At 40.4% G+C, this 23,214-nt stretch overlaps 1 protein-coding gene across 1 annotated transcript in view; it reads left to right on the top strand.

Moving 5' to 3' along the window:
• CNIH2 (cornichon family AMPA receptor auxiliary protein 2) overlaps window positions 1-23,214 on the top strand; it is a 1,918,708-nt gene that overhangs the window by 832,690 nt on the left and 1,062,804 nt on the right. The gene's annotated exons all lie outside the window — the stretch shown is intronic.

The following is a 23,214-nucleotide window of genomic DNA, read 5'->3' on the forward strand; positions in this document are numbered from 1 at the left end:
GGTTTGCTCTTTTTGGAGGAGTGAGTCTTGGTTTTACTTGGGATGGGTCAATCCATGCATTCCTGTAGATACTCATAGAATGCATTTGTAAAGGATTCTGTGGTTTGGGCAGCATTATCCTTTAGCAAGGGGGCTTTGAAACTTTCCACCTCAGTCTTGAGAAGTGTGAAGTTGGCTTTTGAGAAGTTTTTCACAGTGGTTTCCTTGACTGAGGGTGGGGTCGGGATGTGCATGTCCATTGTGATTAGTTTATGATCTGATCTTACCAGCGAGGGGTTTACCTCTGGTGTGGAGCACTGATCCCCCATGTTGGCGATGATCAGGTCCAATATGTTGTCACCTCTTGTGGGCATGGTGGCCAGCTGTTCCAGGGCGTTTGAGCTTATAAACTCTAGGAAGCATTGGGCAAAGGAGTTTGTACTTGAGTAGTTATCCCAGTCAATGTTTGGGTAGTTGAAATCTCCCAATATCATGGTGTTAGGTAGGACCTTTATGTTTTCCAATGTTCTCAGGAATGCTGAGTGGGGGTCCTGAGACAAGGTAGGTGATCTGTAGCAAGCTATGATCTGAAAAGCAGCTTTGCCCACTGTTAGTTGCACATGGATGGTCTCCGAGGCCTTGTGCTGTGTTACTAACCTGGAGGTGTGGGTATCCTTTATGAAAATGGATACACACCCTCCTTTTGTATTTTGGTCCGTTTTCTCGGGCCAAAAGGTATGGTATGAGTTGTAGCCTGGTAGTGCTGGAATGCTCTCTGGAGTCTTGAACCAGGTTTCTGTTACTGCACAGATATCAATTTTCTCCATGCTAAGGAGTGCCTCGAGTGCATGCATTTTGAAGTTTAGACTTCTGGCATTGAGTAGCATTACCCTCAGTTTCTGGTTAATTGTGTTGTTTATGGAGGTGGGTTTGTCTTTTGAGCCTTGCCTAAAAAAGGCACTATGGGGGTGGCAAGAGCCTTGGCCAGTATTCGAAAGCCTAAGGGCGACAGGTGCAAGCCATCTCTGGTGAAGCAGCGTGGCTTGTCGAGCATGTCGTCGCAGGTTGACAGACACTGGATCCCATTTGAATGACACCAATAGCTTAGCCAATTGTTAAAACTGATAATTTTTTCTTTGTACTGCGGCATCATTCTTGGTGAGGGCAAGATGCTACTCAGGGTCATACTGGCCTGGGCTATATGATCAGAGAGCTCCTCTAGATCTCTTTTCATGTAGTCCAGGGAGGTACATCTCAGGTCATTCACAGCAACATCTACAATGACAGAGTCATATTTGTACTTGTTTTGGAGTGACCTGAGTGCTTGTGTTATGTGGCGGATCCTGGCACCCGACAGGCAGCTTACAGTAACCTTCCCCTTGTTCAATCTAGTGAGAGGAACGTCAGTGTGCCTGACAATTCAGTCACCTATTACTAGTGTATTTGGTGTGTTGTTATGCCTTAAGGGCTGTGGTTGCATGGCACACTGACTTTGTGAGGTATGTGATATGTGGTTGTTGTTTGAGGGTGGAGCTTGCTTGGATGTCTGCTTTGGAGGTCTCTGCTGCTTAGGCAGATTTTTATTTAGAGCCTTCAAGTATATGTATTTATGTGTGTTGTTTGCTAGTGCATGTATGACTGATGTATGTGAGACTGGAAGTGTGGTGAAAGGGTTTCCCTTCTCCATCTGACTGGCTGTTCCAGCCTTGGGTTGAGAGAGCCTGGTCTCCAGTTTGGCTGTATAGTTGCATCTCTCACATACACTTGTGTTTGTTGGGAGGAGAGGGTTGTCTGTATACATGAGGCATTGCCTCAAGATTCCCAGATTCACCAGCTGGACTGGAGAGTATACCTGAAACTGCCCTTTGGACATGCCTGTATGGATAAATGAACTGATTTACTGATTGTCCGGTAGGGACGAATAGGGAGTCTTGTATAGTAAAGGGGAGGTGTAGTGTTAGCATTTATTAATGCTTACTGAGAGCTTGGAGCAAGTGCTGGGCTGTAAATGGAAAGTTAGAGTGCTTAATTTGAGAGTTTGACTAGTTCTAAGGGAAAAATTGAAGAGCAGACTTTGTGGAGCCTGGAATAGTTTAACCGTAGCTAACCAGAGCTGCACAGTGCGCAAATGCGGGTTTTAAGGCAGGGAGATGAAAGAGATAGGAATTAGCTCAAAATGGCCAATAAACTACTAGTTGCTGGGCTGAGACCACTCCTCCAGGACAGATAGGCTGCTCAAAGCTCCCCACTCTCACTGGTGAACAGAGAAACTTCCTCATATCCAAGTAAGGATATAGACAACACAGGAACTTGTACCACAGCCCTGAATTCAGCACAACCTGAAAACTGGACTAGACTAGCTTAGAAAAGGCGGGAAACAAGATTTTTTTTTTTTTTTTTTTTTTTTTTTTTTTATTAAGCAGAAGATACAATAAACTTTCACAAAAACACTTTAAATGCTTATAACAGGCTAGCACACATTAGTGTGTAGCCTACAACAGTTAAACAACAAAAAAAAAACGACTTAAATTACTTTAAAGTGCTAACAGCAAAAATCAGTATAGTATGCAGCAAAGAAAGTTTTTTTAAGGCACAGAAATGCTAGAAATCACGTTTCAGTGAAATTAGCAGTCACAGGAAAAATGCAGAGAAATAAAAAATACTTAATCACTTGAAAGTCACTCTTTTGTCACTCTGCTTCTTTTGTAGCACTCTACAGGACACCACAAGGAGCTTGGCTGAGTAGTATACAAGTGCAAAACCGCACAAATGTGGGTTTTAAGGCAGGGAGATGAAAGAGATAGGAATTAGCCCAAAACGGCCAATAAACTACTAGTTGCTGAGCTGAGACCACTCCTCCAGGGACAGATAGGCTGCTCAAAGCTCCCCACTCTCACTGGTGAACAGAGAAACTTCCTCCTATCCAAGTAAGGATATGGGCAACACAGGAACTTATACCACAGCTCTGAATTAAGCAGAACCTGAAAACTGGACTAGACTAGCTCAGAAAAGGCGGGAAAGAAGACATTTTTTTGTTTTTTTCTTTTTTTTAAGCAGAAGATACAATAAACTTTCACAAAAACACTTTAAATGCTTATAACAGGCTAGTGCACTTTAGTGTGTAGCCTACAACAGTTAAACAACAAAAAAAAAAGGACTTAAACGACTTTAAAGTGCTAACAGCAAAAAAACAGTACAGTATGCAGCAAAGAAAGTTTTTTTAAGGCACAGAAATGGTAGAAATCGCTTTTCTGCGAAATTAGCAGTCACAGGAAAAATGCAGAGAAATAAAAAATACTTAATCAGTTGAAAGTCACTCTTTTGTTGCTCCGCTGCATGTAGTAATCTGCAGGACACCACGAGGAGATTGGCTGAGTAATATATATAATAAAGTCAGATCTGTCAACATGCAACTTCATTTGACAAATTCTTTACTGGACATTCCTATAACAAGTTTTATCATTCAAAAGACTTTCCATGGCAGAAATATAATCTACTTTATACATAACAACTAAACCATTCCCCTTGTCTGCTCGCATAAACCTGACTTTGTTTAAATTACTCAGGTGTTTTAAAGCATTAAATTGTTCCTTATCAAGATTAAAATTGATGTTGTTTTTAATTTTGTGTTTACCATAAGAAGAAAAAAGTTCATACATTTTATCTTCACATAATTTACTGAAAACATTCAGTGTACCTAATAAAGGTGGATTCACTTTGCTATGCTTCTTGAACCTGCTGGTATTATTTGGTGTCACATCTTTGTATAAGAAATTTAGATTCAATTTTCTAACAGTCTGTTTAAAATCAAAAATGCAGTCTGTAAGCCCTGTATAATGGGTAGGAATGAATGTAAACCCTCTAAATAGTACATCTAGGTTCCACTGAAGAAAAGTTGACTATAGTTAAATTAAAAGTATGCCAAAAATTGATCAACAATTTTTCCCTTTCATTTTGGACTTGGCTCTTGTCAACTTCTCATCTTTTGGGGACGAAAAAAACAAATGATATTCCCCTTGACCATTTTTCAGTGGAAATTAAACCTGCCACACTAACATCATCTTCCGTAGATGATGATGAAGACAAGGATGAAAAAAATATCATCCTTTTCTTTAAGGACATTATTGTCCATATTAGAGGTCAAATTGTTCTTATCACTCATAATCTTTGCTACCCCTATTAGCCATTGGAAAAATAATCTAACCTGTCTAATTTCCATGCACTACCTGTAGCATCTCCAGGTGCTCCAGACCTCTACTTTACTGATTGTTTGACTGTCAAAGCCTTAATGATATAGGCCTGCTTGTTGGAATAAGCAATTAAATGTCTAACTTTTTCTTTTTTCGCTTTATGGTAGTATTAACGCTTGTTGGAATAAGCAATTAAATGTCTGTTTAACTTTTTCTTTTTTCGCTTTATGATAGTATTAACATTTTGTTCAACTTTGTTAAAAATGTTAGCATATGAATATCTAAGGAAAAAGAAGAATAGCTTTTGATGTCTCTATCAAGACTAATAATACGTTCTTTCAAACCATTCATAGTGTGAACATTATGCTTAACTAACACATGCATCACATCACATCCTGCTTTGTTGTAAATATCACAAATTTCTTGATACTTAGGATCATCATATGTTGTCCCATTGGGAAAGACATAAACTCTTAAATCTAATGGAACAACTTTACATTCCAAACAGTTGGTTAAATAATGGTTTTCAGTCTCTAAAGACTTGTATTTCAGTACCTGTTTTTCAAGCTGAAAAACCAATGAGCGGCAGTCAGTTTATGTTGGATCTTTGTTCTTTCTTACAAACCCTTTTTCACAGTGAAACGTAGAGAAAGGATTGATGATATCATTTTTAAAGAAATCGGATACACATCTGGATGAATATTCAGTCTCTTGATAGATAACAGTGACTTTGTCAGAGGACAACTCAGTTAATTCATCAGAATCAATTCTGTGAAATTGACTTCTTACTTTATGAATAACATCTTCTGCTTTTCCAACTACTTGTTGTAAGTTGTCTGTAAGAACCCTAATCTCATCAGGCAAAGAGTATACACTGAGATTTAACATAGGTTCATTGCCTTCAGCCATTCTGAAACAACCCACTGTAGTTGGAAATATACAAGCACTGTGAAGAATAGTCAATACACAAGTTGCTGTAACACCCTTACAGAGAGAAACCAAATTGTCTAGAAATGAAGTATTGCAGTTTTGATATTCCTGCCGTTGAACTTGTTCGGCAGTACAACAAACTCAAAAAATATGTTGTGTATATAAAACTCATACAAAATTGTGCAAAAAAACACTTACAAATATATTCCCAGCATCACAGTACCCAAAGACTAAAATGTCAATCTTCCATACATGTACTGTGATAACAATAAGCCAGTAAAAATTGCATTTAATGAAAGCCGAATGTAGGATAGTTGCTATGTCAAAAATGCGCTTTTAGAATAACGCTTCAACAGTTCCTTAGAAGCAAACAGTCTGATTAATAACCAGAATGTCAAAGTTTGCCTCACCGGCTATGATGTACATTCAAACCGATAGTTGTAATTGCTCAGTCAAACCGACTTCGGCTATGAAATTGTAATTAACATCAAAGTTAGCCCCCAAGGACCACTTAGACCAAAACAATGTCTCGGTCCTTGCTTAAACCACAAAACTCGTGTGAAAAACAAATGTTAGGCAGCTGGAATGGACCAAAAGTCACCAAACCAAAGTACTCAAAGAAAGGGAAAGGAGAACTGAGCTGTACCGTAGCAGCTGCTCAGCCGGCAGTTGGAAATACGTCAACCGTCACTTCCGTAATACTTGCTTTCGTGAATACTCGCCAGTGGTGAAGTTTAGGAACCCAATTGCCTTGTTGTTTCACTAAAACAGTTTGAATTGTTAAAAAAACGCAAATGTACAGTCAAATACAGTCTAATACTGCCTTGTAGAAAATGTAAAAGTTAATAATTAGCAATAAGAAACACACGTTGTGGCTATTCAGCCCCCAAAATAAACGGACTTCTCTGTCACTGAAATGTTCAAAGAAATCACAATAATTACAGTTGTGCTGTTAAAGATGCAATGTTGTGGCTGTTAAGCCCACAAAATGGACCAACTTTTCTGCCGCTAGGTTGCATAAAATGACTCAAAAAATTACCAGCTGTACTGTTAAAGGTACAACATTGTAGCTATTCAGCCCAAAGGATAAACTGACTTTTCTGTCATAAAATTATGCAAAGTAATTCAAATAATTGTCAAACTTATGCAGTTAGGTGACCGCACTAAACAGATGCCTGTCTTCAGCCCTCAAATAGGGCAAATAGGGCAAACAGAGCAAATCCACCAGGTAATATAAAATAAACAAAATGAACTTGACCACACAGTAAAAAATAAAAAAAACTGAGCAACATAAACTGAACTACTAAACAAACAAATAAAAAATACCACTGTGTGTTCAAGGCTCAAAAAAAGACCAGAGTCAAATTTAACACTTTCTTTCCTTTACTTTTGGAACTTCTTCAGAAATACCTCATTTTAAAATCAGAACATTTACATACAGTCAGAGTGATGCCCTCACAGTATAATTAAAACTTTTAACCAAATAATTAAAGCAACATTCCATTCAACTATAAAAGACACATGAAAAACTTCTCAATAAGAAAAAATATGCACATAATGTATGCATTAATGTAAAAATCCACATATACCATATTATGTTATTCCCCATGGTAAATTATATTTGATATATATTTGTATTTCATTAAACTTTCAATGGAAATAGTTTCATTCAAACTTGGGCTCACATCAGCCCTAAGACAAACCTGCCATTTTAATTCTACCATTTCCAAATAATTATTGCTAGAATCAACAAACCTATTACTATTCACTTGTTCCAAAATTAAAAAAATAAAACAAGCATGTCAGCAGTGGATGGCAAGCTGACAAGGAGCCAGTTGGCTGAGACGTGCCAAGCTAAAGGACTGCTGCATGGAAACCTGACTAATGCAGACATGATTGTAGCCTTGGGCACAGCTGTATCACAGCATAGCAACCAGGAGGACAATCAGACTGCTCTTGGAGATGAACAACTCCCAGAAAATGGACAGTTCAACCTTTCCACAGAGGACTTAAAAATCCATCTGGAGTTAAAGAGACTTGAGCTGGAGGCCAAGTGTTTGGAAATAGAAGCAGCAGATAGACAGAGACATCTAGAGACTGAGGTAAACAAGAAATTGCAATGTCTGAAAGTGAAGGAAAATGAGAAACGGCTATGCCTGGAAGCTGAGGAGAATGAGAGGCAGATGCAACATGAAAAGAAGATGCTGACTCTTCACCAGAGTCATGGAGGTAATTGAGAAGGGAGTAACTGCACCCAGAAGGAACAAAGGTCAGTAAATTTATTCCACAATTTACAGGGGGGATCATTATGGTAGTTTCATTCATATGTTTGAAAGGGTATGTAAACAGTATAATGTTGGCCAAGGGCTCTGGGTACGGTTCCTTACCCCCTTACTCCATGGTAAAGCTGTAACCACTATTTCTAAACTGCCTGATACTGATTGTTTAAATTATAATGTTGTAAAGAACTGTCTTTTAGAATGTTTTAAGTTAACACCTGAAGCTTATAGGAAAAGGTTTTGTGAGCACAGATGCAATTCAGACGAAAGTGTGTGTGAATATGTTGCTGAACTAAGTACTTATTTTATAGGTGGGTGAGTGGATGTTAGGTCACCACTTTTGAAGGGCTGCCAGACCTTTTGCTGAGGGAACAAGCCCTTAACACTTTGCCTGAGGACATGAGAATCTGGTTAGCTGATAGACAATGCACTATTGCAAATTAGTTGGGGATGATGGGAGACCTATACCTAGCAGGCAGGGAACACTGCTCAGGAAAGGGACACCCAGTGCTGCTCATGGGTCTAAGGGATCCCATGGAGGGAAGCCCAGACTGCCTGAACAGAGTCCGCCAGTAGCAGGGGAAGCCACTAGTCAGGGTACTCATCCAGGACCAAGGGTTAAATGTTTTAAATGCAACCAGTGGGGCCATGTAGCATATAGATGTCCATGGAGGCAAGGTGGGGAGCAAAAGGGGAGAGAGCCAGTAAGTAGGAGGGACAAAATGTCAGCAGTAGGTTGTCTCAAGACAACAAGGGTACCGGACTACCACAAGAGGTTATAGCCTGTCTTAGTGAATGGGAAAGAGGCCATTGCTAAGACAGGCAAAGCCTCTGACCTAACCATTGTGAATCCTGCAATGGTTTCAGAGGAGCACTACTTGCTTGGGCAGTCTACTCTAGTCAGAGCTTTATGAGGGACCCCATTCCAAATACCTTTGGCTAGGGTTCATCTTGACTGGGAGGGTGGAAAAGGTAGCCAGCAAATAGGTGTGTTTGATGATATCCCTGCAGATGTCCTGATAGGGAATGATTTTGATGATACAGTACTGTGTGTGCGTGCAGTTACATGCAGTCAGGCTTGGAGACAAGCATGTGGGTCTGGTAGCCTGGGGGAGACCCAGACAGAAGGCACACTTGCATCCAGGATTAGTGAGGTGGTTACTTCAGGGAGGGAGCTACCCTGTAGCATTGAGACTGAAGGTGAGCCACAGCTGCTTGTGGGTACTGATGTTCCCTTGTACAGAGTGCCTACAAGAGCAGAGGTGAGTATAGTACCCAGACTGACAATGAGGCAGCATTGTCAGAGGATGCCAGACGTCTTGTGGAAGGGGAGCTGGGAAGGGTTACTAAGAGAGAGTTGAGACAGGCTCACCTCTCAGACCCTACATTACAAGGCCTGAAGCAGATAGCTAGTGAGGCACCTGATTCTCAAGGGAAGGGGGAATCTGTATATTGAGACAAAGGGTTACTGTATAGATAGTGGACCCCTGAAGGAGGGCTAGAAGGTGAGAGAATACAGCAGTTGGTAGTGCCCAGAGCCTACCACCTGGCACTCCTAGCCATAGCCTATGATTTTCCCTTTGCAGGTCACATGGGCATAAAACATATGAAGAGACATAGTATGCAGAACTTTTATTGGCCTGTGATTTCCAGAGATGTAACAGGGTAGTGCAGGACCTGTTTGCAGTGCCAAAAGGTAGGCAAGGCAGGAGACAATGTAAAAGCTCCTTTGATGCCTTTGCCTGTGATTGAGGAGCCATTTCATAGGGTAGCTATGGATATTGTGGGGCCAATGAGTACCCCAAGTTCCACAGGGAAAATGTACATCCTAGTGGTAGTAGATTGTGCTACCAGATACCCTGAAGTGGTGTCTTTTTTTCCTCCATCGAGGCAGAAAAGGTGGCAATTGCTTTGTTATAGATTTTCAGCAGGGTAGGTTTCCCAAAAGAAATATTGACTGACAGAGGTGCCAGTTTAATGTCAAACCTGCTGGTTTGTCTATGGAAGCACTGTAGAGTGAAGCACCTAAAGACAAACCCCTACCATCCCCAGACTAATAGTCTTGTTGAGAGGTTAAACTCTACACTCAAGACAATGCTATGTGCATTTACAGACCAGTTTAAGAGGGAGTGGGACAAATATTTGCCCCATCTGTTGCTTGCTTACAGAGTGTTGCCCCAAGAATCCACAGGTTTTTCACCCTTTGAGTTGCTGTATCAGGATAGGGTGAGGGGACCTCTAGATTTGATTCAAGATGAGTGGGAGGGTGAGTGTGAATCCCACAAGGAGTCTGTTGTGGCATATGTCCTAAAACTCAGGACAAGGCTTAGGAAACTCATGGGCTTGGCCCAGGAGAACCTGGCAGAAGACCAACTGCAGTAAAAGGTCTGGTATGACAGGAATGCTCGAGCTAGAGAGTATGCTATGGGGCAGCAGGTAATGGTTCTTATTCCTGCCAGACACAACAAGCTGCAGGCAGCCTGGGAGGGACCATACAGGGTAGCAAGAAGGTCAGTGATGTTAACTACATAGTAGAACTGCTAGGCAGGAAGCAGGCGCACAAATTGTATCATGTAAACATGATGAAACCTTACTATGATAGGGAGGCCCTTGTGCTGAATATTTGCAGTGGATGGCAGGGGTCATCTGAGGGGGATCTGGTGAATGATCTCCTCAGTGAGGCTCGAAATGACACCTCAGTGGAAGGGATAGCAATGTCCCAGCAGCTACCCCTATCCAGGTATGAGAAATATGAGCAGTGTTACTGGAGTTTGAGGGCTTGTTCACTGGGAAACCAGGGTGCACCCACCTGGTGCAGCACCATGTGGATACAGGACCCCAAAGGCCTATTAAGCAGGCCCTTATAGGGTGCCTGAGAGAGTCAAACAGACTCTGAGGGAGGAGATACAGGAAATGTTGGAATTAGGGGTAATTCAGGAGTCCAGCAATCCCTGGGCCTCCACAGTGGTGCTAGTACCAAAGAAGGATGGTAGCAAAAAGTTCTGCGTGGACTACAGGAAATTAAATAGTCACAGAGACTCAGATGCTTACACCATGCCTAGGACAGTTGAAGCCCTAGAACAGCTGGGTGGGGCTAAGTATCTCAGCACTATTGGTCTTATTAGGAGTTACTGGCAGGTGCCTTTGACTCCCAGTGCTAGAGAGAGATCTGCCTTTGTGGCTCCTTTCATCTTGTACAAGTTCACAAAGATGTCCTTTGGGATGTAAAATGCCCCAGTGACATTCCAGAGGCTGGTAGATCATATCCTAGCAGCAGCAGGAGATTTTGCCCTTGCTTACCTAGATGATATTGCCATCTACAGCCATTCCTGGCAAGAGCACCTTCAGCATGTCATGGAGGTACTGGGCAGACTACAGAGGGCATGGCTGACCATTAAGCCTAGCAGATGTCAAGTGGGTATGCCAGAGGTCTCCTTACTGGGACATAGAGTTGGGAGTGGTAAGGTCAAGCCAGAACCTGCCAAAGCGGAAGCCATTCAGGCATGGCCTGCCCCTGTTACCAAAAAGCAGGTGAGGGCATTCTTAGGGACAGTAGGGTACTACAGAAAGTTTGTCCCCAGTTATAGTACCATAGCTTCTCCCCTCACAGACCTGACAAGGAATAACAGGCCAGATAAGGTAGTGTGGACCCTAGGATGTGAGCAGGCATTCCAGAAGCTTAAAGGAGCTTTGGGAGGACCCCCTGTGTTAGCAAGTCCAGATTACAGCAAAACATTTGTTGCGCAGGTGGATGCTTCAAACCATAGGGTGGGGGCTGTACTTAGCCAGGTTTCCTCAGAGGGAGAAGAGCGCCCAGTTGTATATTTCAGTTGTAGGCTCCAACCCAGGGAGGAATGCTATGCAGCTGTGGAAAAGGAATGCCTAGCCATAGTGTGGGCACTGCAGAAACTTCAGCCTTATCTGTATGGAAGGAAATTTACTGTAGTTACAGACCACAATCATTTACCATGGCTGCATCAAGCCAGCCAGCAAAATGCCAAGTTACTAAGGTGGAGCCTAAGGTTGCAAGCACATGATATGACAGTGCAGCACCATGGTGGAGTTACCAATGCCAATGCAGATGGGCTCTCAAGACAAGGAATGGGGTAAGGTATTCTGAGATAGGCTCGACCCTCTCAAACAATGTTTCTCAAGGGTGACCTGAAAAACTAGCTTGGGTTTTGGGGGGATTGTGACACTGCCAGCCCAGCTATCTGGAATTTTGTAAATAATCATATGTCATTTGCGAATATTAATATGATTCATGTGCTTGTCTTACAAATGTAAGAGAACTATATGTTATGCGTATAGTAAACTTCTGGTGCAGAAGTGTGTGGTGAACAGGGTTTGTACAATACTGAGCTTCAAGGATGTTTCCACACTGCACCCTCTGGAAAAGAACAGATATGTATATAAACTATGTACGTGTGCAAATGGGTCTATATTATAAAATCGAACATTTAGGTTGTTGAACACCTAAATGTCAACACCTAAACAGCGAAATCTGAAAACCGGAAATGCCCACTTCCACAAATTTTTTCACACGGAATAAAATTAGCTTACCACCAGAAAGGAAAATAAACTTTCAAACCCTAATCAAGAGGGAGGCTCTGCCCCCCCCCCCTAAGTAAATATACCAACTCTGAGATGGCTCTACATTGGGGAAATGCAAAATCCCGATAGCTGCAAATCAAATTTTTTTCCCTGTGAAAAATTTGCAGAGGTGGTCATTCGTGGTTTTCACCTTTCACTGTTTAGGTGCTGATGTTTAGGTGTTCGACAACTTAAACGTTCACTTTTATAATATAGACCCATGAAAATGAATGTTTTAATAATAGAAGCTGGAACCTACAGAGTTAACTTGCAAAACCTTAAGAAAAAAAGTTGAAATTGTTTTATGATTGTGTTATCTCTTAGTTTCAGTGAAGCAGAGACAATGTCTAGAGCTAAACCCTTTTCTATTGTCTTGAAACAGAAATAATTACTAGGTTTCAAATGTAAAAGCATTTGATTGTTTTACGACTTCCAAGTTCTGCAAACTTCCAAGAGATATGTACTTCTCTCACAGAGATGTTACAATTCTGTTACTATCTGTTAGCCTGGGATCTGAAGGCAGGTGACATGGAATGATGTCATCCAAGCTGACTCTGGAGTAATGTTTGATAGTAATTTAAGAACTCTCTCAGAGAGACAGTGTGCATTTTGTGTTTTGTCTTGGACCTAACAAGAACATCCACTCATCTGCATTTGCCTTGCTTTGTACGTAAGTGATTTAGGGCAATATCTTTTAGATATAGATAGGAATATAGTAAAGATTAGTTTAGAGGTTTTCTGTATTTATTGGAGACTGTCCTGCAATGTTGTTTTAAAATATTTCCTGTGATTCTGAATTCTGAAGTAACTGTATTGATTGTGTATTGTCTTGTTCTTTTATTATTTATTATTAAATATATTTAAACCTATCTTTGTGGCTGATATTTGTGAGGCATATTTAAGCTCTTAGAGTACTTGCAAATATATTTGGTGACACTGTATAGGCCACCCCTAAATTGCCTTGCTCTTGGTCAGACTACCATTTGGATAATAGTAACATTACACAGTAGGATTGATCGCCCTTTGTAAGGGCCTTAAGTAGCTGATAAGTAGGGGTTGGTGGTAGTGATAACTACCTTATAGTCTGGGCAGAAGGGGGCATAGCTAGTAAACCTGTGCCAGCCTCCCCCAGTGGTGAGTATGTGTTTGTATATAAATCAGATGTCAAAGTGTGCATGTGTCAGCTACTTGGGCAGGGACACGAAGCACTGCTTGGACAGAGAGGGTGCTGGAGGTCTTGGCTTGACCCCTCAGCTGCAATCTTAACCCTATAGCTGTGCAAGTGGGGACTCTTATTGGGGATCTCGAGAAAGAGGGAGAAACCAGCCGCATACTGACTGTGATCTCTGTGTGCTCTTAAAGGAAATTGTATTTTGCTGTGTGTGTACTTGTCATCCTCCCATTGTGTACATCCCTCACTGTTGCCAGTGGTGAGGATAGGGGCTCCTTCATTAATGGGCCAGTGCAGGGACATCACAGTTGCAAATCACATTTAAATTTTGATTTTTTTTTCCTAATGATCCCTCACATAGCTTCTGAATGTGGTTAGGTATAGGGCATAGTGGACCACCATAATATCTTTATTCTTTCCCAGAAAGACCATCCTACCAACTGTAATCATTATTTCACATTATGAAAGCAGTATCAAGAGATTGTTATTTAAACTACTAAAGTGATACAATCCTGTGAATGCTGCCTACAGCTGCACTTTGTATGCTGTTTATAAAACAACTCTTATTTGAACTTATTAGAGAGGATCTCACCAGCTATGCTTAGTTTTGTCCACTGTAAATGCTGCTTGTGTGCCCCTAGATTGGATGCAAGAGTCTGAATTACTGCTTCTGTGGCTGCCTCTGCCTTGCTGTGCATTTTGGTAACAAAGGTCACACAAGTGCTGATTTGCATTGATTCTATGATAATGAGGCCAGATATGACCAGATATGACACATATTAATTTATCTTATTTTATTTATTTATTTATTTATTTTATTTTATTTTACATGTGTTTACCAGGAAAGTCCAGTTGTACACAAGTCCTTTTTCCGTGGAGGCCAAGGGAGAGAAGCTTCAGAAAAAGTAAAAATAGGAAGTACAAGTACAAATTGTTGTTGTTGTGTCTTTCGGCTTTTCCTGGTTAGGGGTTGCCACAGTGGAACTCCGGTCCGCTAATAATTGGCAGTAGATTTTTATGTGCCGAGTTGCCAGCCCTGATGCACAGCCTTCAATGAAGGTATGTCCATTCATGCATGTCTCCACACAGAAGATGCTCTAGCTGAGAATCGAACGGGACAATATCTTACTATGAGGCGACAACGCTACCGCAGCACCACCACTGTAGTAGGAAGTACAAGTACAAATACAAATTATAAATACATAAATACAAATACAAAATAAAATACATAAACGTTTACAAAAGAAGCAGTACATTTTACATCAACATGCATGGGAGAAGCAACTTTGAAGTTACATATTTAAAAGAGATTAACAAAACTACAGTAAGTAAAGTTCTTTGCCAGTAAATTAGGAATACATAAATGAAAGAGTTCTCTAGTTAGAAGAATTCATATGAGGATTCATGAAAGCATACTTTATCTACAGTAAAGTGCAATTTAGTGATAAGGAAGGCTGTTTACCTATAGATGTTGTTAATATCAATGAGTTATTTTGTTTTACATTCTTTTTAAGGGTAAATAACTAGTAGAGGGACTAAGGAATGTCTATCCAGGAGTGTTGCAGGAACATAGCCAGGTGTCTTGTAAGTCTGACTTAAGGAGCTTTTTAAATTGTATAATAGAACTGTTTGAGGTTATTAGGGTTGGTAGCTTATTCCATATTTTAGGAATGTAGTTAGAGATAGTTAGAGAAGTGAGAATTCCCAGCCTGGTTGTTGGCTTTAGTAGTATCTAAAATATGTAAGTAACTGGAGCAAAGACAACGAGAACTTGTGCATGAGTATATAATATTTTGGAGAGCAGGAGTTTTGTCAGGTTAGCAGAGAATTTTATATGCAAGGGTTAGTTGGTTAAAGTGTAGAAGCTGAGGAAGTTTGAGCCAATTTAGTTGTTTAAGAGATGCACACTGATGTGACATATAAGAGTCACCAGTTTCAAACTTTGCTATTTTATTGTAGGAAGATTCTAGTTTGATTAAGTCTGTTTTGTAGAGGTTGGTTTGTATTGAGGAGTTGCAGAGAAAGGTTGACAGGAGGTATATAAGGGCTGTGGGAGCTTTTGTGGATTTTGTTAGAAATGGTTTGTTTATGTATAGGAGACCTAGTTTCTTGTGGACCTTCTTGATGGTTTGGGCAATGTATATATCGAATTTCATGCTATTTTCAGTTTCTACCCCAAGCGATTTAGTGTGTGTTATTGGGGTGATCACTGTTTTATTTATAGACACGATAGTAAATGACTGTAAAGCTGAGGGGGATCTAGTTAGGCTAAAGAGGAGTTTCGTTTTATTGAGATTCAGAATGAGTTGGCAGTTAGCGAGTCATGTTTCAACAGCTAGCTTGGGTTATGGAATGGAGGTCTTCTAGTGTAGGGGCTGCACATATTACTGCAGAGTTGTATGCGTATTGAACTACAGATGCATGAGGTGTGGAGGTACTGAGCTGGTTGGTGAATATAGAGAAAAGTAGATGTTCAAGGATGGAGCCTTCTGGAACCCCGAGGAGAACTAGGAGCAGAGGAGAGAGTTGGTTTTGCCATTGGACAGCTTGCAGTTATCTAGTTAGGTAGCTTTGGAATCATGTAATACTAGAGTTACTAAAGTTTAGGGTGGAGAGACTGAAAGGCTTTGGAAAGGTACAAGAACATTGTTGTCTTGAGAGTTTGCCAGGGCTTGAATAGTTTCTGTGAAATATTTATTGAACTGGGTTGCTGTATTGTCAGACTTGTTATTTGTTGGGTCAGGGTCAGTTGATTTACCTGGATGAAGTATGTTATTAATTGCAGCCCAGAATTTATGAGGCTGTTTTGTATGTGTATTCTGAATATTATAGCAGTAGTTGATTTTGTTTGATCTAACTAGTTTGTTTGCTTTGTTTCATAGCTGTAGGTATATCTGTCTTGCTAGTTGGGTTTTATTTTTGTGAAGTTGTTCCCATGCCTTGTCTCTAGCCTTTAGTAGTAGGGATTTACAGTCTTTACATAGCCAGGGTGCATAATTGGATTTAATTCTAATAGTTCTGGGTTCTGCATGGTAGTTTAGTATATCTAGGAGGGTAGTGTTGAAGGTGCTTACTACATCTTCTAGTGGTAGCTGTTTTAGTGAATCCCAGTTACAGCTATTTAGTGCAGAGATTAAATTGTTGGATTGAAGTTTTTTTGTTTCTGATTAGTTGAAAGGTGGTCTGGATGGATTGGGGAGTTTGTGTCCAAAGAAGAAAGGTTGGGTGATGATCACTTAGGCTATCAGGGAGACAACCTGTTTGGGATCCTAGGGAGGGCTTCCTAACCAAAATACAGTCAAGGATTGACTGTTTAGAAGATTTGTCAGTCTTTGTAGGGGATGTGATTAGTTGGGTAAACCTGTGGAGGATTATGTGGTATGTTGGATTTCATAAGGAGGAGTTAAGCCAATCAATATTGAAGTCGCCTAACAGGATTGTTTCTTGTGGTATGGACATGGAGATACAGTGAAGTAAATTTTTCAAGATGGGGATATTTCTGCCTGATGGAATATATCCTCCTATTATGTTAATGTGCTTTTTGGGGTTAATGTTTAGCTTGGCAAATAAAAGTTCAGAATTATTAAAGTCAGGGGTAGATATATCTAAGTTGTCAAGTATTAGGTGATTTTTGAAGAGGATTGTGACTCCCCCATCCTTTCGTGTTAACCTGTCCTTATGCAGAATATTATATCCAAGAGCTGTTATTTCATTGTTGTTATTTCTGGGTTTTAGCCATGTTTTGGTTAATATTACTGTATCTGGGGAGTATAGAGATAGTAGTGCATTCAGGCCATGAACTTTATTTGCAATACTCATAACATTCATGTTAAGGAGGAGTAGGGATGACTTGTTATTTTGGTATAATGGTCCTATGTTGTTAGAGTTTGAGCTGCTTGTTATGTCAGATGGTGGCATGGGACTGGGGTTGGGGTGTATGTCCCCAGATAATTGTAACTGATTAAGAATGTGTAAATAGAGTTTGATAAGTTTGTTAAGTAGTTTGTCATATTTTTGAGAGGTGGGGGAAAAGTATCTTCGAGGATGGAATCTTTTTAGGTGAAAATTCATATTGGTGGTAGAGAAAAGGGTAGGTGCTATAGTATAGTGTGAAGGTTTGTTTAGGTATGTAAGAGGAGTGGTTTGCCAGGGAGGGGAGTTGCTGTTTTGTGGAAGAGTATGATATGATCTGAGGGAATATAAAAGTAGTAAGATACTAGTAGTGATAGTCTGAAGGAGAGTTATTTGAAAGTTCCTCATGGTGAGGGAGGTAGGGTATTAGGATAGCTTGGCTGCTAATGTGTTGAGTGAAATAGTTTGGTTGTGTAGACTGAGACTGTTATGTATCTGAAAAGATTAGTATGTGGATATGAGGATAGACTGGAAGTGTAGAGGTTTGTGTGTGAGTAAGAGTATGTTTGCAGCAGGGGGTGTGGTTAATATGCTTAACTACTGTTGATGTAGAGTACAGGTGGTTAGAAGTGTTTGCAGCTGAGTGGATTAATTAGGTGAGGTCTGGGTGGTAATTGGTAGGTATGTGGGTGTGGCTGCTAGGTTGCTAGGTATAAATGTAATTGAAATGGGGTGGGTGGGAATGGGGTAAGGGTAGGGAACGGAACTGGACAGCCAAGTCCCCTTGCGCAACACTGTAAGAAGGAAAACAACTGGTAAGGTAATTATGTTTGAAAATAGAGTTTGAATAATGGAGTTAAAAGTATAGAGGAGGTGTTTTTATAGGTAACTGCCAGAGGGAAATGGAAGGGCAAATAGTGTAGGTAATAGAAGGAGAAAAAGAAACATTTATGTGACTAAGATGTCCTATGCAGAGGGTTAATAACACAAGAGGTTAGGAGAATAGTATTGTCAAGTTCCTATAATAACTGCTTATGAAGGCTGCCAGTTAAAGGAAACAGGAGGTGTTAGTTGAAAACAGGGGAAAGTAGGGTGATTTAGAGTATAGAGTGCTTGGGCAACAGGAGGGGGTGATGTATGATGGGAACCAGGAGTAAGAGACTGAGGTACAGAGACAAGAATTTGCAAGACCAGAACTAATTCACATACAGTCCCTGTTAGAGGAGAAGGCCCCAGGATAGTAGGTCCAGGCTTCCACCGATCAACCTCTGTGTTTCACTGAACACACCAGTGACATAAGGCAAAACTCCATTTCATTGCACACTACCAGCATGCTGTGCATGCCTGCTTCTACATGCCAGCTGGTCATGTACACACATCATGCTGCATAGTACCAAACATGTACTCTGCTTTTGATAGCTGGTCATGTGCACACATCATGCTGCATAGTACCAAACATACTCTGCATTTGATAGCTGGTCATGTGCACACATCATGCTGCATAGTACCAAACATGCACTCTGCATTTGATAGCTGGTCATGTACACACATCATGCTGCATAGTACCAAACATGTACTTTGCATTTGATAGTGGATCATGTACACACATCATGCTGCATAGTACCAAACATGTACTCTGCATTTGATAGCTGGACATGTACACATCATGCTGTATAGTACCAAACATGAACTCTGCGTTTGATTCAAAGTCACTTTTAAATGGTGAATCACAAGTTGTCATTTTATTTACCTGTATATACATAGCAATGGCTGCTAATGCTAGTCTCCCAAAAACAATGTCTGCCTGTGTTAGAAAGGAAACAAATGCCATGCTGTACACCTTGCTAGTTCATAGAGTGGTTGCTGGAATCTTATGTGGAGACATTTCATATGGTAGATGGCCAAGGTACTGTCATCTGCAGAACAGAACACTGATGCAGACACCTTCATGATGACCTGTGGAACCACAGTCCTGAAGATCTCTGGGTAATGGAAGTAGAGGTGGGGTAGAATGCCCCAAATGGTACAATAAGACCTTGCCATTTCTATAGTGATTCTTACTGTTTAAACTGTTTTTTTTTGTCTTTCAGAACTGTGTTCTTAATAAAGTTTAGTTCCCATGGGGGATTAATTACAAGATGTATAAAGGTGACAGATGAATGAGTGAGTGAGTGTGTGTGTGTGTGTGTGTGTGTGTGTGTGTGTGTGTGTGTGTGTGTGTATTCTCTTGGTGATGATGTATTTTCATAGGAAAGGAAGGACTTCTACATGTAGTGATGTTGGGTTGTGGTCTCTGCTTCATAACTCTCTGTCATTTTTTTCAGCTTCTTGTATATTCTGTTTGCCTGTGGAGACCATCCCAGGTTTCCTCTTGATTGCTCATCGACACTGTAGCTGCTTTTACTTCCTTTACACCTCCTTTTGTATAATTGCACATATATTTGGTAGGGTTCCTATCAGTTCTTCGAAACTTTAGCAGTTCGAACACCATATGTTCGAACTGTGAAGTTTGAAATCTGATTATCGTGAAGTTGCGGAACACCAAATTCTTTCCCAGGAAAAGAATTTGGTGGGCCATTTCTGTGGCTTCGCGATTTTCAGCGCTGTGGTGGAAAGTTACGGGTTGGGTTCATGTAAGTGTGCGATTGTGTGGGCGTTAGGGTTAATGCGCAGGTTAGGTGAGTTAGGGTTAGGGCACGGGAGAGGTGGATGTGCGATAGTGACAGACTTTAGGGTTAGGGCGGGATATTTGAGTTAGGGTTAGGGTGTGGGTCAGGTGAGTGTGTGATAGTGACGGACCTTAGGGTTAGGGTTTGGGTTAAGGTAAGTGGATAGATAGTAGTGTATGTACATTTTAGTGTAAGGTTAGATGTAGGATTTTAAGTGTATGTGTGTGGATTACTGTTTTTTTGGTGTGCTTGTGTTGTGTGTGTGTTTCTTGGAACAGCATTTTTTTCCTTGGGAAAAAAATCGCTGTTCTAAGCCTTCAGTGGTTTTGCACTTTGAGGTTAGAAGTTCGAACATATGTTGTTCGAACGTCTGCCATTTCGATGAAGTGATATAGACCCTATTTGGTAGTGTCACTGATTTCACTGGCTGTAGACACCTTCTCAGATTTCTGCTTTATTGCACATACATGTGTAACTGTACACTTGCACAACTGTCCACATGTCAGTTGCATCTGTGGGTGATGGTTGCACAATCTTTTTGTCTTTCAGCTTGGACAGAGGAAGGTAAGAATGCTGCTGTCTACTGAAGGAGGCAACAAAGTTTTTTTTTCAGGTTTGTGGGATACTTACCTCTTAAGATGAACATATGTTGCTTGTCCCATGACTACAACATCCCCAGTAATAACACCTTTTCCTTTCTGTATCCTTTGTGTAGGACATGATGATACCAGTTACTGCAGGAGCATCAGTTGTCATCTATTCTGCCTCTATTGAGGCTGTGGTAGATGTGGGTGTGCAGGGTGAAAACACCTTACTGGGAGGGGGGCTTCTGCCCCATTCAAGGCAAGTAACCTCCCCACATCAACTGCCTTGACTTGGGGTTACAGGTGGTGGTTGTGATACCTGACCTTTCACCCTGCAGCACTGCCTCCTGCAGTAAATAATTTGCTAGACCGTGTATCCCGTTAATGAAACTATCATGGTGTGACTTGGCCCATACCACTGATTACCCATTCCCAAGAGTCTACCTTATGGGTTCCATTAACATCCCACTGGGTTGAATGGCTTTGGGTATGCTGTCTGTACCCCTCCCTATGCCTAAGCATTTCACTACTCTTTTTTTTTAATAAACATCTTCATTAATTTATCGCATATGGAATAGGCAATGCTACATTTATATAAATGAAAAACAAACAGTATTGACACCACTTTAGTTTCAAACATTATACATCACAGACACCATTGAACATCTGTAGTTGCAAACATTAAACATCACTTATAATCTATCCAGTCATTGTCAGTTAAACATTATATGGCTCATTCAAATCTTGCCTCATAAACCTGTTTGTATGTATGTATATATTCCATGTGTCTCCTCTTCAGTGACTACCAGTCTATCCTTGCTGGTTTGTAGTGTTTCATCTTTGTTTTTTGTTTGTCTGCCTCCACAACCTACCCTCTCCTGACTGACCTGCTACCAATCTGTCATCTGACATTCCTCCCCCAATATCTTTTTTACTCTTCACGTCAACATTTTCCTTTCTGTATATAAAAAAATGGATATATCTCCATAAAAACATTGTATCTTTCCTTCCCCATCTGTATTTCCATTTATGTTTTCCTTGTGTATGAACCTCTGATTGCTATATACCCACTTTACCACCTTCTTGTGCTCACCTTTCTGTTCCTTTCAAAGAACAAATAAATCTCCTCCATCTCTCTGCGTACCAGGTTACATATGCTATACATTGTTGGATGTAGCACCCAGTGTATTCCTGCACCGTTGGTGCTGACACGTACTACCCAAGCATACATTCTTGTGTGGTCACACAATGCAGTATGAGGCTACGGCTTCCTTCACTGCATAGCTTCTCTCCTAACCAGTTCAGCTGAGGTTGTATCTTTCTCATCCTGAACCATATCCTCACCCTAAAGTGTAGCTGGTTGCTTCCCCAAGCGACCACTTGGTTATTCATCTATAATTTATACAATGCTGTAGTGTGACATGCAGTGCATCTCTATAAATCTCAGACCTAGTGAAAGTATAACTGTAGCATCATATAAAGTAATAAACGGGAAACTGAAAATGTATGAATGCAATTCTCATACCTGTCTAATAATCCATGTCTTGTATCTGAATTTGAATTTGATATGTGATACAACTTTTTATCCCTGGTTCTTCATTGTAAATGGGCCTATTCCAGTGGAACATACTTGTTCAAAATTTAAAATACACAAGATGAAGTTAACAGTAAGAGGCTTTAGAACTCTGATTACAGGATTAATGTAAGTTCATTCTCAGAAACGACTTTATAGGACTCCTGTAGATTAGAGTAAATACAATGGGGTTGGGGGTTCACTTAAAGGTTAAGGTGATAGCCTTACAAACACAAGGTGCTGGGTTTGATTCCCAGATGGAATAATTGGCTAGGCTTAAAATGGCTACATGGACAGTTAGCCTAGTACTGAACTAGGAACCTAAGAAAAAGTAACTCATATAAAAGCTGAGAATGAAACATATCAATATGTACCTTTAAAGGTACTTAGGCCTTTATTAAAACAGAGTCATTAGACTAGCTCATTTATCTGGTCAACAAATAGAAAATAAAGAAAAATGAACTAGTGTCAACTGCTGTTCATTTGAACTAATTGAAAGCTTGACATAATATGTAGCATGGGGAAGGTCTGCGTTCCTTTAACAGAACTGGATACAAAATAGTGACAAGAGACCATGGGTATCCGAGATTCATCTCACTGGTAAAAAAAAAAAAATACAAATTAATTACTTCTAGGAGAAATAAACCCTGAGAACCTGGAAAATAGTCAGGTACAATACCTAATATAGAATGGAGTTGCTATAATCTTTGCCTGACTGTTAAAAAAAATGTTTGACTAGGTGACAGAAGTAACAGGCCAGTGTCTGTCTATAGGTTTAACTACTTTTACGATAATAAGACAAAAAACAGGAACAATAACAACAAGAAATACATTTAAACATACCAAGCAATATAAATAAATAAATGAATGAATTAATGAATAGATAGATAAAGCAAGCACCACCGTCAGATTTGGAAGTTTGGGATTATCACAGCTCAGATTAAAAATTGGAAAGTATAACTGTGTGCAGAGGGGATGATGCAGTATTAAATGGAATAAGAGTTGGCTGGAACAACTATGACACGGACTATGACTTGCATGTAGTTTGAAAACATGGTACATAAAAATAGAGGCAGCTACTATGTGGAAAACAGTCATTAAAGCTTAAGGGCCATCATTCTTTCTGTAGGATAATCAGGAGTCCATTGATGGGATACTGAGTGAACCTTGTAGAAATCAGCACAACGGCACACCTTGCAATGCATATACAAGCCATGTTGCAGCGCTGCATTAAAATGTGATTCAAAGTTATGCACACTCATGGAGTACTTCCTTTAATTAAATCTTTATTTAAATGAACATAAATAACTCAGTTGATCAATTTAAACATCTGCTCAGTTAAGTGCCCTACAATCCTGCAGCCCATGCACATGGATCACTCTCCCCCCAAAGAA

This window comes from Protopterus annectens, chromosome 6.part1 (genome assembly GCF_019279795.1).
Source record: "Protopterus annectens isolate FY-2018-M chromosome 6.part1, PAN1.0, whole genome shotgun sequence".
Taxonomy (NCBI): Eukaryota; Metazoa; Chordata; order Ceratodontiformes; family Protopteridae; genus Protopterus; species Protopterus annectens.